The 15026-nt window shown below is 52.0% G+C and overlaps 1 pseudogene; it reads left to right on the forward strand.

Annotated features, from left to right (window-relative positions):
• The window catches only part of LOC128823351 (zinc finger protein 420-like), a 208361-nt pseudogene that overhangs the window by 66025 nt on the left and 127310 nt on the right, over window positions 1-15026 (forward strand).

Genomic DNA, 15026 nt, shown 5'->3' on the forward strand with positions numbered 1-15026 from the left:
CCTACTTGTGTGATGAATTAATAAAGAATGCATAAATGTGAAATAACAATTACTTTATTGCCTCTGCAAGCGGTGCTCGAAGTGGGGAGGGGAGGGTGGGGTGGTTGGTTTACAGGTAAGTAGAGTGAACCGGGTGGGCGGGGCGGAGGGTTCATCAAGGAGAAACAAACAGAAGTTTCACACCGTAGCCTGGCCAGTCACAAAACTCATTTTCAAAGCTTCTCTGATGCGCTCCGCGCCCTGCTGTGCTCCTCTAACCACCCTGGTGTCTGGCTGCGCGTAATCAGCGGCCAGGCGATTTGCCTCAACCTCCCACCCTGCCATAAATGTCTCCCCCTTACTCTCACAGATATTGTGGAGCGCACAGCAAGCAGCAATAACAATGGGGATATTCTTTTCGCTGAGATCTGAGCGAGTCAGTAAGCTGCGCCAGCGCGCTTTTAAACGTCCAAATGCACATTCCACCACCATTCGGCACTTGCTCAGCCTGTAGTTGAACAGGTCCTGACTCCTGTCCAGGCTGCCTGTGTACGGCTTCATGAGCCATGGCATTAAGGGGTAGGCTGGGTCCCCAAGGATCACGATAGGCATTTCAACATCCCCAACGGTTACTTTCTGATCCGGGACGAAAGTCCCTTCCTCCAGTTTTCGAAACAGAGCAGAGTGCTTGAAGACATGAGCATCATGTACCTTTCCCGGCCATCCCAGGTTGATGTTGGTGAAAGGTCCCTTGTGATCCACCAGGGCTTGCAGCAGCATTGAAAAGTACCCCTTGTGGTTTATGTACTCGGTGGCTTGGTGCGCCAGTGCCAAGATAGGGATATGCGTTCCGTCTATGGCCCCACCACAGTTTGGGAATCCCATTTCAGCAAAACCATCCACTATTGCCTACACGTTGCCCAGAGTCACTACCCTTGCTATCACCAGGTCTTTCATTGCCCTGGCAACTTGGATCACAGCAGCCCCCACAGTAGATTTGCCCACTCCAAATTGATTCCCGACTGACCGGTAGCTGTGTGGCGTTGCAAGCTTCCACAGGGCTATCACCACCCGCTTCTCAACTGTGAGGGCTGCTCTCATCCTGGTATTCTGGTACTTCAGGGCAGGGGAAAGCAAGTCACAAAGTTCCATGAAAGTGCCCTTACGCATGCGAAAGTTTCGCAGCCACTGGGAATCATCCCACACCTGCCGCACGATGCGGTCCCACCAGTCTGTGCTTGTTTCCGTGCCCAGAATCGGCGTTCCACGGCATGAACCTGCCCCAGTAACACCATGATTTCCACATTGCTGGGGCCTGTGCCTTGTGAGAGGTCTATGTCCATGTCAATTTCCTCATCACTCTTGTCGCCGCGCTGCAATCGCCTCCTCGGCTGGTCCGGGTTTCGCTTTGGCATGTCCTGGCTCTGCATATACTCCAGGACAATGCGCGTGGTGTTCATAGTGCTCATAATTGCCGCGGTGATCTGAGCGGGCTCCATGATCCCAGTGCTAGCTATGGTGCCTGGTCTGATAAAAGGCGCGAAACTAGTATCTGACAGACCAGGGGAAGGAGGGAGGGAGGGCCGAGTGATGACATGGCATATAGGTACAGGGAATTAAAATCAAGAAAGGTGGCTGTGCATCAGGGATAAACACAAACAACTATCACACAGAATGGTCCCCCCAAAGATTAAACTCAAAACCCTGGGTTTAGCAAGCCGTTGATTTCACGGAGGGAGAGGAAGCAAATGAATACAGAAGAAATCTATTTTTTACATCTTAAGCTGGCAGCTGACGGTGCAGCATGACTGATAGCCACTGCAGTACGACGATGATGGATATCAATCGTAACATGCCATCTTCTAGCAAAAGACAAGGGGCTGCTGCTGTGTAGCAATGCAGCGCCATGTCTTCCAGTCCCATGTCTGCCAGCACCCAGATCGCTCTCAGCCTCTTCTGGGTGCTTAGCAGACAATACTGGGCGATTGGCAGAAAATAACATACTACGACTGATAGCCATCATCATCGAGACAGTTGCATGTCTGCCCAGGTGCCCATGATTGACAGCCACTGCAGTATGATGACAACAGATACCAGTCGTAATATACCATCTTCTACCAAAAAGCAAGGGGCTGGTGCAATGCAGCCCTATGGCTGCCAGCCCCACAGCTACCAGTCATGCTGCACCGTCTACCGCCAAAAGGCAGTTAGCTGCTGCTGTGTAGCAATGCAGTCCCACGTCTGCCGGCACCCAGATGACATATGGTGACGGTGAGCTGATCTGAGTGAGCTCCATGCTTGCCGTGGTATGTTGTCTGCACAGGTAACCCAGGTAAAAAGGCGCAAATCTATTGTCTGCCTGTGCTCTGACGGAGGGGGAGGGGGCCTGATGACATGTACCCAGAACCCCCCGCAACACTGTTTTGCATCATTCAGGCATTGGGATCTCAACCCAGAATTCCAATGGGCGGCGGAGACTGTGGGAACTGTGGAATAGCTACCCATAGTGCAATGCTCCGGAAGTCGACACTAGCCTCGGTACTGTGGACGCGGTCCACCGACTAGAGCACTTAGAGCATTTTATGTGGGGACACACACAATCGGCTGTATACAACCGATTTCTGTAAAACTGGCTTCTATAAATTTGACCTAATTTCGTAGTGTAGACATACCCTGAGACTCCTTCATTTTATGTGTATTTGATATTATCTTTTCCAATGTGCATTACTTTGCATTTATCAACCTTGAAATTCATCTGCTCGGTAACTGGGGAAAATTATAAATACACCTTGGGCAGGTGGCAGAGTTATTTACCAGAACACAAGATCTCTTGCAGTGAGTAATGGGAAGTTCATTTATCCCAGGAAGGGAGGAGGGCTCAGGGCCGGGGTGAGCTGTACATCACCTACAGGAGGAACACTTCTCCCCAAAACCTCATCAACTTTCACTGAGCCAAAACCTCCATCTCTGCAGCCCACTCGTCATCTCCTTCCTCCCCATCCCTCCTAGGACCTAGAAAGGATCCCTGGTCACTGTAACATCCAAACAGCCCATGGACAGGGGCTACCTGGGCTAACACAGACTGACCCTCTCCTGCCCAGCAGCCTCCTGCATCCTAAGGGCATCATGTTACCCACGTGTCTGAACCTGCCTCTCCCTGGGCTCCAGTGGAAATGGTTCCCTGGCTGGCAGGGTGGGCCCTGCATTCACCATGTCATTCTTATGCCAGGCAAACCTAAGTGGCGGGGGGCTCTGGGCACCTACCAGCAGCTCCTCGCTTTGCTGCTCCTCCTCGACTTTGTCTGCTTCTCTCTCTTTTCCAAGAGGGGCCAGATGCTTTTGTGGTACCTCCTGGAAGAAGCAGGGGAGGGAGAGTTAGAAACTGCTGCAAAGGGCCTCCCAGCTGCCAGATTTCAGGGCCCATCCTGCCCTGCAGACTCCTGTGCAGAGTCGCTGGGAATCAGACTGAGAGGAGATGGTGAAACAGGGAGCAGCTTTTCCAGAGAAAACGCAGGACCCCAGGCTGCAGTGACAGAGGTGCAGCCCAACCCCCCACTCCTCATGCCTGACTCACATCCCAAGCAGCCATCTTCAGACAGTCCCCCACTTTCCCCAGCTACAATCCCCAATGCTCCCACAGGGCCAGATCTGAACATAGACCCCCCAAACATCCCCTGAACGCCAGCCCTGAGTCAGGGCTGCCCAGAGGATTCAGGGGGCCTGGGGCAAAGCAATTTTGGGGGCCCCTTCCATAAAAAAAGTTGCAATACTATATAATACTATATTGTCATGGGGGCCCCACGGGGCCTGAGGCAAATTGCCCCACTTGCGACCCCTCTGGGCAGCCCTGGCCCTGACCCCCACAGCACACCTGAAACTCCCAGCTCCCAGCAGCCCCACAGTCCCCAGCACCAGCCGCTCCTACCACCCCAAAGCCCGGCTCTGACATCCCAGATCCCCTTGCTCCCGGGCCCAGCCTGGGCTCGGAGATCTGCAGCCGCGCTACGCTCCGGGCCCCTCCTGCAGCTCCCAGCCCAGCAGCTCCTGGGCTTCGTCGTCCCAGCCCCGCAGCAGGGGCTGCTCCGCTCCGCCCTGCCCGGGATACTCGCCCCCCCGCAGCCCCTCTCCGGCCGCAGGGAGCTCGGGGACCCACCCGGGCAGGGGGCGAACCAGGCAGCCGGGCCCAGCCCCTCCCAGCAGGAGCGTGTCCGCCCCACACGTGTCTCCGCCTCCCCGGGCCCTGCCCACTCTGCGCTGCCCCGCGGGCTGCAGGGCTGGAGCAGCCTCCGCGCTGCGCTCCCGGCCCCGGCCAAGGCCCTGCTGCCGACACCAAAGGGCGGGCTGCCAGGTTGGGGGGAGGGCAGGAAGGAGCGGCTCTTCCCCGGGCCTGGCCCTGCCCCACCGAGCCACCTCGTAGGGGGTTTGTGACACTCGGGGAATCGGGGAACCCTCCTCAGCCTAGAGGGGGGCGGGGCGGCAGGAGATTGGCTGGATCTTACCAGGAGAAAAGCAGGGGAAGGGGCTGGTTTTGCTGAATCATTAGACTAAGGAGACCCCGGCTGAGAATGCAGAGACTACATTTCAGGTCAGCTTTGGAGATGTGACACAACACATGTAGAATCACCTTCCTCTAAAGCATCTAAATCCCATGGGCACAACTCTCCAGTGCACAGCTTGTGAGCTGCGCTATGAATACATCCTCTAGGAAGCTCCCCCCAGCAGAGTGGCGCAGCGGAAGTGTGCTGGGCCCATAACCCAGTGGTCGATAGATTGAAACCCATCTTCTGCTAGCCTGATTTTTATTACAACCCTGGAAACAATTCAGCCTGACTTCATTTGTTTCGCATAGAAAAGAAGAACAAATTCTCTCCGTTTACCCTTTCACAGTCATTAAAGGAAGGAATAAAGCCCCAGCAGAGCCTTATCCCACAGAGTCCACTCCTGTAAGGCAAGAGATGTGTTATGACTCCAATCACATAGTTTCTTCTGCAGCAGGGTCTTTTTTTTTTCCTGGAGGAGCAGTACAGCTCCTGAGCAGAGGCAGCCTCATTAATACTCTGCAACTAAAACAAGCCATCTGAAAGATTCAAATCTTACTCCTTTGGAAATTCTGCACTACTACACAAGCACAGAATTCATGTCCCCCACAGAGTTATTTGTTTCACTGCATAAAAAATAACTTTCTTATTGGGAAGCAATGGGAAGCCACAAGAGTGGTCATGCACCCCTCCCCAACTACACAGGCATGTCACCATTGAGTTCATGTTCTGGGGGAGGTGGCTGCAGGGTGATCTTCCATCTCCATGCATCCAGTAGCCTGTGCTCCACACTGCCATACTGGAGCCTCCACATTTATTTATTGACAAATAAAATTTGCAGAATTTTAAAATATTGTGCACAGAATTTGTATTTTATTTTATTTTATTTTTGGTGCAGAAACTGCTCAGGTTTCAGTAAAACCTACTCAGCCGAACTTGGCTGCCCTATGAATAGATCCTGCACGTATCACACTGTGCAGCAGAAGCATGCTGGATCCATAACCCAGAGGCAGATGGATCAAAACCATTCTCTGCTCAATTGTGTTTTATTACTTACAGCCCTGGAAATAATTCAGCCGGCCTTTATTTGTTCTGCATAGAGGAGCAAATTATCTCGCTGTTTACCCTTCCACAGCTATTAAAGGAAGGAATAACCCCCCAGCAGAGCCCTACCCCACATGCCCCACAGGGTTCCCCCCCACCAGCAGTGGCCAGAGTGGCAGTGGGTCCCTAGGGCTTCCCTCTCCCCAGTGGCACAGTGGGCTCTTTGGGGCTTTCCCCCTCCCCACCAAGTGGTGGTGCTGTGGGCCCCCTGAGCTCCCAACTCCCCAAGATTCAATCAGGGGTATTTATGGTATAGGTTGGGGGCCATGATTTTTTGTTTCTTGCCCATGAGCTGTCCATGACTTTTACTAAAAATACCCGTGATTAAATCGTAGCCTTAGCTATGATTCCAGTCACATGGTTTCTTCTGCGGCAGGGTCTTTTTTCCTGGAAGAGCAGTGTGGTATTTCCTGGATGTGATGAAGTGGGGGATTTTCTTGTTTTTTTCCAGTGCAGGGAGTTAGGACTCAGTTTCCCTGAGTGTTACTGGTTTAACAAGTATCAGGGGGTAGCCGTGTTAGTCTGTATCTACAAAAACAACAAGGAGTCTGGTGGCACCTTAAAGACTAACAGATTTATTTGGGCATAAGCTTTCGTGAGTAAAAACCTCACTTCTTCGGATGCATAGAGTGAAAGCTACAGATGCAGGCATTATATACTGACACATGGAGAGCAGGGAGTTACTTCACAAGTGGAGAACCAGTGTTGACAGGGCCAATTCAAGGTTTAAAAAGGTGATGGGAGAGGGAGTTTATTGTTACAGAGGACCAGCAAGGGAACTTGGGACCCCAGCCAATGGCCTGGAGAATGGATACCCTGGCGACTGGTGACCTGGCGACCTGGTGACCCAGAGGCCCAGCTCAGGAGTTGCAGCCAGTTCTAGTCAGTGGGAGGAGAATGGACTGCAAAGAAAGGACCCTGGTGACCTAACCAGCTGGTTCCAGCCAGAGGGGGCCAGAGGACAGAAGAGAGGAGGCCGGGGCGACCCTGTTTACCTGGAGAGAAGACAATGGACAGAGGCAGGACTTGGGGCTGGTGATATCAGATGCCCAGCTGGGAAGCAGGGGGAGCTCTGGGCTGGAGAGGGAGAACAGGCAGAGCCCACCTGGATGCACGGGAGACTTGGATATGCTGTGCTGAGGGAGGCCAGGCCTGAGGGCCCAGAGAGTTTCCTATGCTGTGTTCAAACACTCGATAAACCCTTCGGTTTTATGCTGGCTGAGTGTCAGTGCAGTCTGGAGAACAGGGTTATATTATTCCCCTTGGGAGAGGAGGCTCTGGGGTCCAGAGCGAGTGGACTCCCTGAGGGGGCCCAGGGCGAGAAACAGGTGTGCTAAGGCTCAGAGAGGTGCGGCTGCAGGAGGTGGAGGGGCTTAACCCTATGAGAGAGTGGACCCCTGAGAAGGGCTGTCTCACTTAAGGGGGTTCCCCCATGGACTGCATGGGGCCAAGAGTGGGCATGACCTGTGAGTCTGTGACAGTGACCTCTTGCACAAAGCAAGCTTCTGAGTGTAACCCCCCTTATCAATTCAAAACACATTTCTTCTATTTATCCTGATTTTAAATGCTTAATTTATTCTTTAATCTATTCTTTAAAATGAATTTACCTTTTCTCACCACTTTTAAATTAAGCCTAAAACACACTTTAATTAAATTATTGTTATAAGCAGAAAATTTTTTTTTAATAGTTACTGTTTTTTTCTGGGGGTGCAAAGACATTTGTCAATATCACTTTTCACAGCAGACTTCGTGCTCCATTGCCACCCTCACTTCTGCGCTGCTGCTGCCTGCAGAGCTGGGTGCGCTTGTGACCCCGACATAACTGAGGACAGTAACCCCCAGTCTGAGAACTCCTGGTTAGCCCCCTTCCCCCTCTGGCTTGATCTCTGTCCTGTTTCCAGGGGGGGGGACTCCTGGAGCTGGATCGGCCCCTCCTGAGGGGAGCCAGAGCCGGGGGTGTCAGTGAGGCCAGCAGCGCTGGGAGCCAAAGATGCAGGGGAGCAGAGATGCGCTGGGAGCCAAAGATGCAGGGGAGCAGAGATGGGCTGAGGAGGGGTCGCTTGTCAGAGTCACTTCCCTGCCCGCCCCCAGCGCTCCCTCCCCCCGCTCTCTCTTCATCCTGTGGGGGGCCTGGCTCAGCAGAGCCTGGGGCTGTCCTGGAGGGCGAGTCCGAGCCGTCGCAGACAGCCCCGGCGAGAGCTGCAGCCAGAGCCCTCTCTAGGCACCAGCGCTCCAAGCATGTGCTTGGGGCAGCACTTTCCAAGGGGCGGCACTCCAGCCCCCCCATTTTTTTCCTTGGGGCACAAAAAGCCGGAGCCGGCCCTGAACCAAGCTGTTCCCTGTCAGCTGAGGCTTTCAGGCTGCGCTGGAACGGACGCTGCAGTTCTGGCTGCAGTCGCTAGATGGCGCTCATGGCAGCCGGAGTCGCACAGGCTGGACGGCAGTTCAGGCTGCCCGGCCGCTGGAGAGCCGGAGCGTCATCCCCTGGAGCTGAGCCCGGCTGCGGTGGCGAGAGGGGCTCAGCTCCGGGGGATGATGCTTTGGCTCTCCAGCGGCCGGGCAGCCTGAACTGCAGCCCAGCCTGGGGGTGAGGAGCCGGGGTGGGAGGGAGGGAAGTGGGGCCCGGGATGCAGGGAGAGGGTAGGGGTCCTGCTGCCGCTTCTGCTCTGAGTCTCCCCAGGGCCGCGCAGCATTTCCCGCCCGAGTGGGCTGGGCAGGGCGCCGCCGGGCTGGGCAGGGGGCGCGGATCCCAGCTCGCACACTGACAGGGCGAGGGGCTGGGCAGCCCAAGCTGCCAGGGAGCTGCTGCCGTCCCCTCCTGCCCCCGGACCCAGCCAACCATGCACCTCCCCCGCCTCAGCCCCGTGCTGCCTGCCCTGGGCGGGGAGAGGCAGAGCCCGGCTCTGAGCGGGGCAGCGGGGGATACTGCCCTGCCGGGGGACCCCCGCAGCTCGGGAACCTGGGGGTCAGTGTCTGTCCTCTCGGCTCTGCCTGCACGGGGCTGGGGAAGCAGCTGTCAGCGCCTGCCCCTCTCAGCCCTTGTACCCCCCATCCCGCTCGCAGCCCCTCCACTTGTACCTCCCCCATTGCTCCTTCATCACACCCCTTTCCCCTTGTATTCTCCCTTCACCCACACCTCTTCCCTTGTACCCTCCCCCAACCCTCTCCTCCCGCACCTCCCTGCTTCCCCGCACTTCTTCTCCCGCAACCCTCCTGATATCCCCTCTCCTCCTCCGCGAGTACATCACACCCTGCTTCTCTGCCAGTGTAGAGCCCCCAAGCACCCCCACACCCACTCCTCTGCCTGAACCTCTTCACTAGATCCCCATCCCTTTCTGGGTACAAGGTTTGAGGGTTAGTCCCTATGCCTTCCATGTGCATTTGGAGCACTAAAGATGGGGTTGCGGGGGCGAGATTTATACTAAAATGAAATAAAAATAGGAGAAACAGGGATTGCTGTGATGAACAAGGAGGTCATGTTTTGGGGGGAGCTCAGGGTTGGGGCAGCAGGGGGTGCAGGTGGAGGGGGAAGAGAGAGCCCAGGGCTGGGGTGTCAGGGGGTGCGGGTGGGGGAGGGCACGGGGGGAAGAGCCCAGGGCTGGGGTGGAGGGCAGCCAAATTTTTTTTTTGCTTGGGGTGGCAAAAAACCTAGATCCGGCCCTGGCTGAGACTCCAGGTGACTGAGACCTTGGGGCTGGGCAGGTAACTGACTGCACAGTGCCCCCCCCCCATCTCTGCTCCCCGGGTGTCCAGGAGCCCAGAGCTGCTACCATAATTAAGGCCAGAAGGGATCCTTTTATCAGCGAGTCTGACCTGCTCTCGCTGGCTCTCTGTTGTGTCCAGTAACTTGTGTGGATAAAGCAGGTCTTCCTTACTGATACCCCCTTCCCCGCACGTGCAGAACGGGGACAGCCTCAGGAGAGAGAAAGCCCCCAAGAAAGGGATGGTGACCACATCTCCCATCCAGGGGGGTAGGGCACTAGGAAAGAGGAGGGCATCAGGAGAAATAAGGGGAGGCAGGTTCCCAGATTTCTGACTCCCCCAGGCACACTCACTGCAGCATCCCTGCACAGGGTCACTTTCCTGTGAACAAGGTGAGGAGCAGAGAGAGGAAAAAACAGCCCCTGACTCTCCCTGTTTCCCCTGCTGCAGGAGTGTGCTGCCCTGGGGACAGTGTCAGGGGGAATCCCCTCAAAGGGGCTCCTTTGGTTCTGGTCTTTTCCAGTGTTTGGTTCAGACTCTATTCCTGGGAGGGTTTGAACATGTCTCTGTGGGTTTAGGGACAGGGAAAAGAAATGGCTGCAGTGGAGCCAGTTCAGGTAGGGGTTATTGGGGGGTTGCTGGTGGGTTCCTGCTGGAGGGAAAGGGGCAGTAAATACTGAAGAAGTGACAACTTCTGGGGAGATAGCTCTGGAGGGGGCAGGGAATACCCCAGGTGAAGAAAGGGAGGGAGATAGAGTGTGACAAACCTCCTGGAACTTGTTTAACCTGGACCTAGATTCTAGGAAGAAGCGCTTGGGTGTTGGGGGAGAAAATTCCCTAATTTGTGAAACAGGAAACAGACAAATGAACCCCCTGGGCAGAGCAGGGAAAACTGACCAGAATTCCAGTGTTGAATCCTCCACCTTCTAGCCAGAGACTGGTGTGACATGGAAAGGGGGCATCCACCAGCGAGGTGTAGGGAGGGTATTGAGGCTGTATTAGCCTCTGGCTAGTAAGTGTGTGATGGATCTGCTGGGAAAGACAAGTGGCTCTCTCTTTGTTCTCTCACCCTGATGCCTCCTGGCTGCTCTCAGCAGTGTGGGGATAGGACTCTGCTGACTGTCTCTCTCTCAGAGCATCCATTTGATTGGCTCCTTCCCCCATGAATAGTGGGGCTGTCAGTAGGGAAGCAAGTACTGAGTGTTGGACTCTTACTCTTTCAGGGGCCGGTGACCTTTGAGGAGGTGGCTGTGTATTTCACCAGGGAAGAGTGGGCTCTGCTGGACCCCACTCAGAGAGCCCTCTGCAGAGAAGTCATGCAGGAGAACTGTGAGAATGTGAACTCGCTGGGTAAGGCTATCCATCCCCTCAGTTCTTGAAAGGAGAAATGAAAAGTTAAGATTCATGCCAACCCGACAATGCCACCTGTGCTCTGCCCTGTCTCAGCATCATCCCGACATGGAATCATAGAACTGGAAGGGACCTTGAGAGGTCATATAGTCTAGTCCTCTGCACTCAAAGCAGGAATAAGTATTATCTAGACCATCCCTGAGAGGTGTTCGTCCAGCCTGCTCTTAAAAATCCCCAATGATGGAGATTCCACAACTTCCCTAGGCAATTTATTCCAGTGCTTAACCACCCTGACAGTCAGGAAGTTTTCCTAATATCCAACCTAAACATCCCTTGCTGCAATTTAAGCCCATTGCTTCTTGTCCTATACTCAGAGGTTAAGAAGAACAATTTTTCTCCCTCCTCCTTGTAACACGCTTTTATGTATTTGAAAACTGTTATCATATCCCCGCTCAATCTTCTCTTCTCCAGACTAAACAAACACAATTTTTTCAATCTTCCCTCATAGGTCATGTTTCCTAGATCTTTAATAATTTTTGTTGCTTTTCTCTGGACTTTCTTCAAGTTGTCCACATCTTTCCTGAAATGTGGCACCCAGAACTGGACACACTACTTCAGCTGAGGCCTAATCAGTGCGGAGTAGAGTGGAAGAATTACTTCTTGTGTCTTGCTTACAGTACTCCTGCTAATGCATCCCAGAATGATGTTTCCTTTTTTTTGCAACAGAGTTACACTGTTGACTCATATGTAGCTTGTGATTCACTATGACCCCCCAGAATCCTTTCAGCAGTACTCCTTCCTAGGCACTCATTTCCCATTTTGTATGTGTGCAACTGATTGTTCCTTCCTAAGTTTGTTCTTTGCATTTGTCCTTATTGAATTTCATCCTATTTACTTCAAACCATTTCTCCAGTTTGTCCAGATCATTTTGAATTTTAATCCTATCCTCCAAAGCACTTGCAACCCCTCCCAGCTTATTCATCCGCAAACTTTATAAGTGTACTCTCCATGCCATTATCTAAATCATTGATGAAGATATTGAACAGAACCGGACCCAGAACTGATTCTTGCAGGACCCCACTCGTTATGCCCTTCCAGCTTGACTGTGAACCACTGATAACTACTCTCTGGGAATGATCTTCCTATCAGTTATGCACCCACCTTATAGTAGCTCCATGCCAGTGACACACATACTAGCCCTCTCTCCTCCCCTGTTACAGAACGCTCTGGGAACAGAGCAGTACAGCACAAAGTCTAAAAATTTCTCTTTCCTAAGATAATTTTTGAGTTCATCTCCATCATAGCAAACAGAAGCTTCCTCCCCCTGGCCTGCACTCCAGTACTGAACCTCCTGCACGCAAACCATCTGAGACTTGCAAAGTGTTACTCTTTGCCCTTAACCTGAGTTTTCCTTTTCAGTCTCTGCCTTCACTTACCCCTCAATAAGCCTCACAGATCACTAGAACATATGCCACCAGAGTGCTGACAATCCCGATGGCAAGAACACACCCTTGGGCAGCTTTACTGACAAAGCCTACAACACTTAGCACAGAAATGAGGCAGAATTGTCCCCCCCAAGTTTCACATGCACCTCTCTTCATAGCACAGTCACTGCTCTGCCAAGCTGCTCCAACCAATCCCTCCATCATCCAGTTACAGCTACAGATGACCCAGTGCACACAGCTGGAGGGCATGCAGATAAATGCTGGGATTCCCATCTGTGAACACAAGCTCCTTGTTAGCCTCATTAAAGACTGAGGCAAAGTATTTGTTTAAATATTGGGCCATGCACAAATTATCCTTAACCTCCACTCCATCCTTAGTGTTTAGCCATCCCACTTCTTCTTTCTTTGTTTTCTTCTTATTTATATGGCTATAGAACCTTTAAGATTGGGCTAGGTCTACACTAAGGGGGGGGTCAATTTAAGATACGCAAATTCAGCTACGCAATAGCATAGCTGAATTCGGCATATCCTATTCGACTTACCCTGCTGTGAGGACGGTGGCAAATTGACCGCCGCGGCTCCCCCGTCGACGGCGCTTACTCCTCCTGACGAGGTGGGAGTAAGCGCATCGATTCGGGGATCGATTTATCCATCTAGATGAGACGTGATAAATCGATCCCTGAAAGATCGATTTCTACCCGCCCATCCTGGCATGTAGTGTAGACTAGCCCTTGGTTTTAATTCCCTTTGCAAGGTCCAACTCTACATGGCTTTTGGCCTTTCTCACTTTATCCCTACATGTTCTGACCTCAGTAAGGTAGCTTTCCTTGCTGATCCTTCCCATCTTCCACTCCTTGTAGGCTTTCTGCTTTTTCTTAATCACCTCTCTGAGATGCTTGCTCATCCAGTTTGGTCTAAAACTCCTGCCTATGAGTTTTTTCTCCTTTCTTGGGATGCAGGCTTCTGATAGTTTCTGCAACCTTGACTTGATGTAAATCCAGGCCTCCTCCACCTTTAGATCCACAAGTTCTTTAGTCCAATCCACTTCCCTAACTAATTTCCTTAATTTTTTAAAGTTAGCCCTTTTGAAATCAAAAACCCTAGTCACAGATCTATTTTTGTTTATCCCGCAATTCAGTTTGAACTGAATTAGCTCATGATCACTCAAACCAAGGTTGTCCCCTACAACCATTTCTTTTATGAGGTCCTCACTACTCACCAAAACCAAATCTAAAATGGCATTCCCTCTTGTTGGTTCAGCAACTACTTGGTGAAGGAATCCATCAGCTATTGCATCCAGGAAAATCTGAGCCCTATTATTACTACTTGCACTTGTCCTCCAGTCTATAGCTGGGAAGTTAAAGTCTCCCATGACCACACAATTCCCATTAGTATTTACTTCATTAAAAACATTAAAGAGGTCTCTATCCTCTCTATCCAACTCAGATCCTGGCGCACCCCAAGCACTATCCCAGGGGAGGCTCTAGTAGCTTTCTTCCCCAGTGTGATTTTTGCCCAGACAGACTCTGTCTTATCCATTCCATCACTTCTTATTTCTTTACAGTTTACCTCATCATTGATATACAATGCTACTCCACCACCTTTGCCTTTATTTCTATCTTTCCTAAACAGCACATAGCCTTCAATACCTGTAGTCCAGTCATGACTACTATTCCACCATGTTTCTGTTATCCCTATAATATCTGGTTTGACTTCCTGCACCAATAACTCTAGTTCCTCCAATTTGTTACCTAGGCTCCTCGCATTAGTGTACAAACATCTTAATTTTTGGTGTTTGGCTTTGCTCACATTCTTTACCCGATTAGGCACAGACATTCTACCACCAGTATCACCTATTAGACTGGTATCTACACTACCCTTCCGCCTTACGTCCATTCTCCTACCCATGGCTGTATCCTTTCTTACTTCATTTTCTTCCCTCTCAATGTTAAAATCCAGCGTGGAGATTACCTGGACATCTCCCAACCATCTCCCCTTAATTTCTAGTTTAAAGCTCTCTTAATCAGTTGTGCCAGCCTCCATCCTAGAAGTCTATTTCCCTCCCTACTCAGGTGAAGTCCATCCTGAGAGAACAGTCCTCTGTCCATGAATGCTTCCCAGTGGCCATACATCCCAAAGCCCTCCTTATAGCACCACTACCTGAGCCATGTGTCGATCATCATAATCTTGTCACATTTTTGATGCCCTTCTCTAGGAACAGGCAGAATCCCACTGAAGATCACCTGAGCCTGGATTTCCTTAAGCATCTTCCCCAGTCTGGCATAGTCTCCTTTGATACGTTCCAGCGAGAATCTAACCGTATCATTTGTTCCCAAATGAAGGACAATCAGTGGATTCTTTCACGCTCCCATTAGGATCCTCTTCAGCTGCAGGTCCACATCCCATATCTTAGCACCCGGCAGACAGCACACCCTTCTGTTCTCTGGATCAGCTCTGGTTACAGGCCTGTCTATCCTTCTCAGTAAGGAGTCCCCAATCACATAGACCTGCCTTTTCCTGGTGATTGTGCGATTCTCCGGTCTATCTACTATTCCCTCCGGCCGCAAGTCCTCTCGATTCCTATTGTCCCTTGCAATCCTCCGCAACCCATCCTGTATCCTCCTGGGGCTTATATTTGGTGTAGTTATCTCCATTGACTCTTCCCCTCTTCCTATAGGACTAGCTGCTCTTCTCAGCTTCCTTGCCTTCTCACCTTCAGCAACCACCTGCTGTGCCCCTTCTTCATTTTCCAACTTCACAAACCTGTTTCTGAGCTCTATTTCTCCTTCACTAGCCCGTCTTTTCCTTTGCCTGGTTCTCTTAGTGACATGCTTCTACTGCCCACTTTCCTCACCCAGCAGTCTCCCCTCAGAGTTCTTTGGTCCTGCTTCCATCTGCAAGTCTGAGC

The sequence above is a fragment of the Malaclemys terrapin genome, chromosome 15 (assembly GCF_027887155.1).
Source record: "Malaclemys terrapin pileata isolate rMalTer1 chromosome 15, rMalTer1.hap1, whole genome shotgun sequence".
Taxonomy (NCBI): Eukaryota; Metazoa; Chordata; order Testudines; family Emydidae; genus Malaclemys; species Malaclemys terrapin.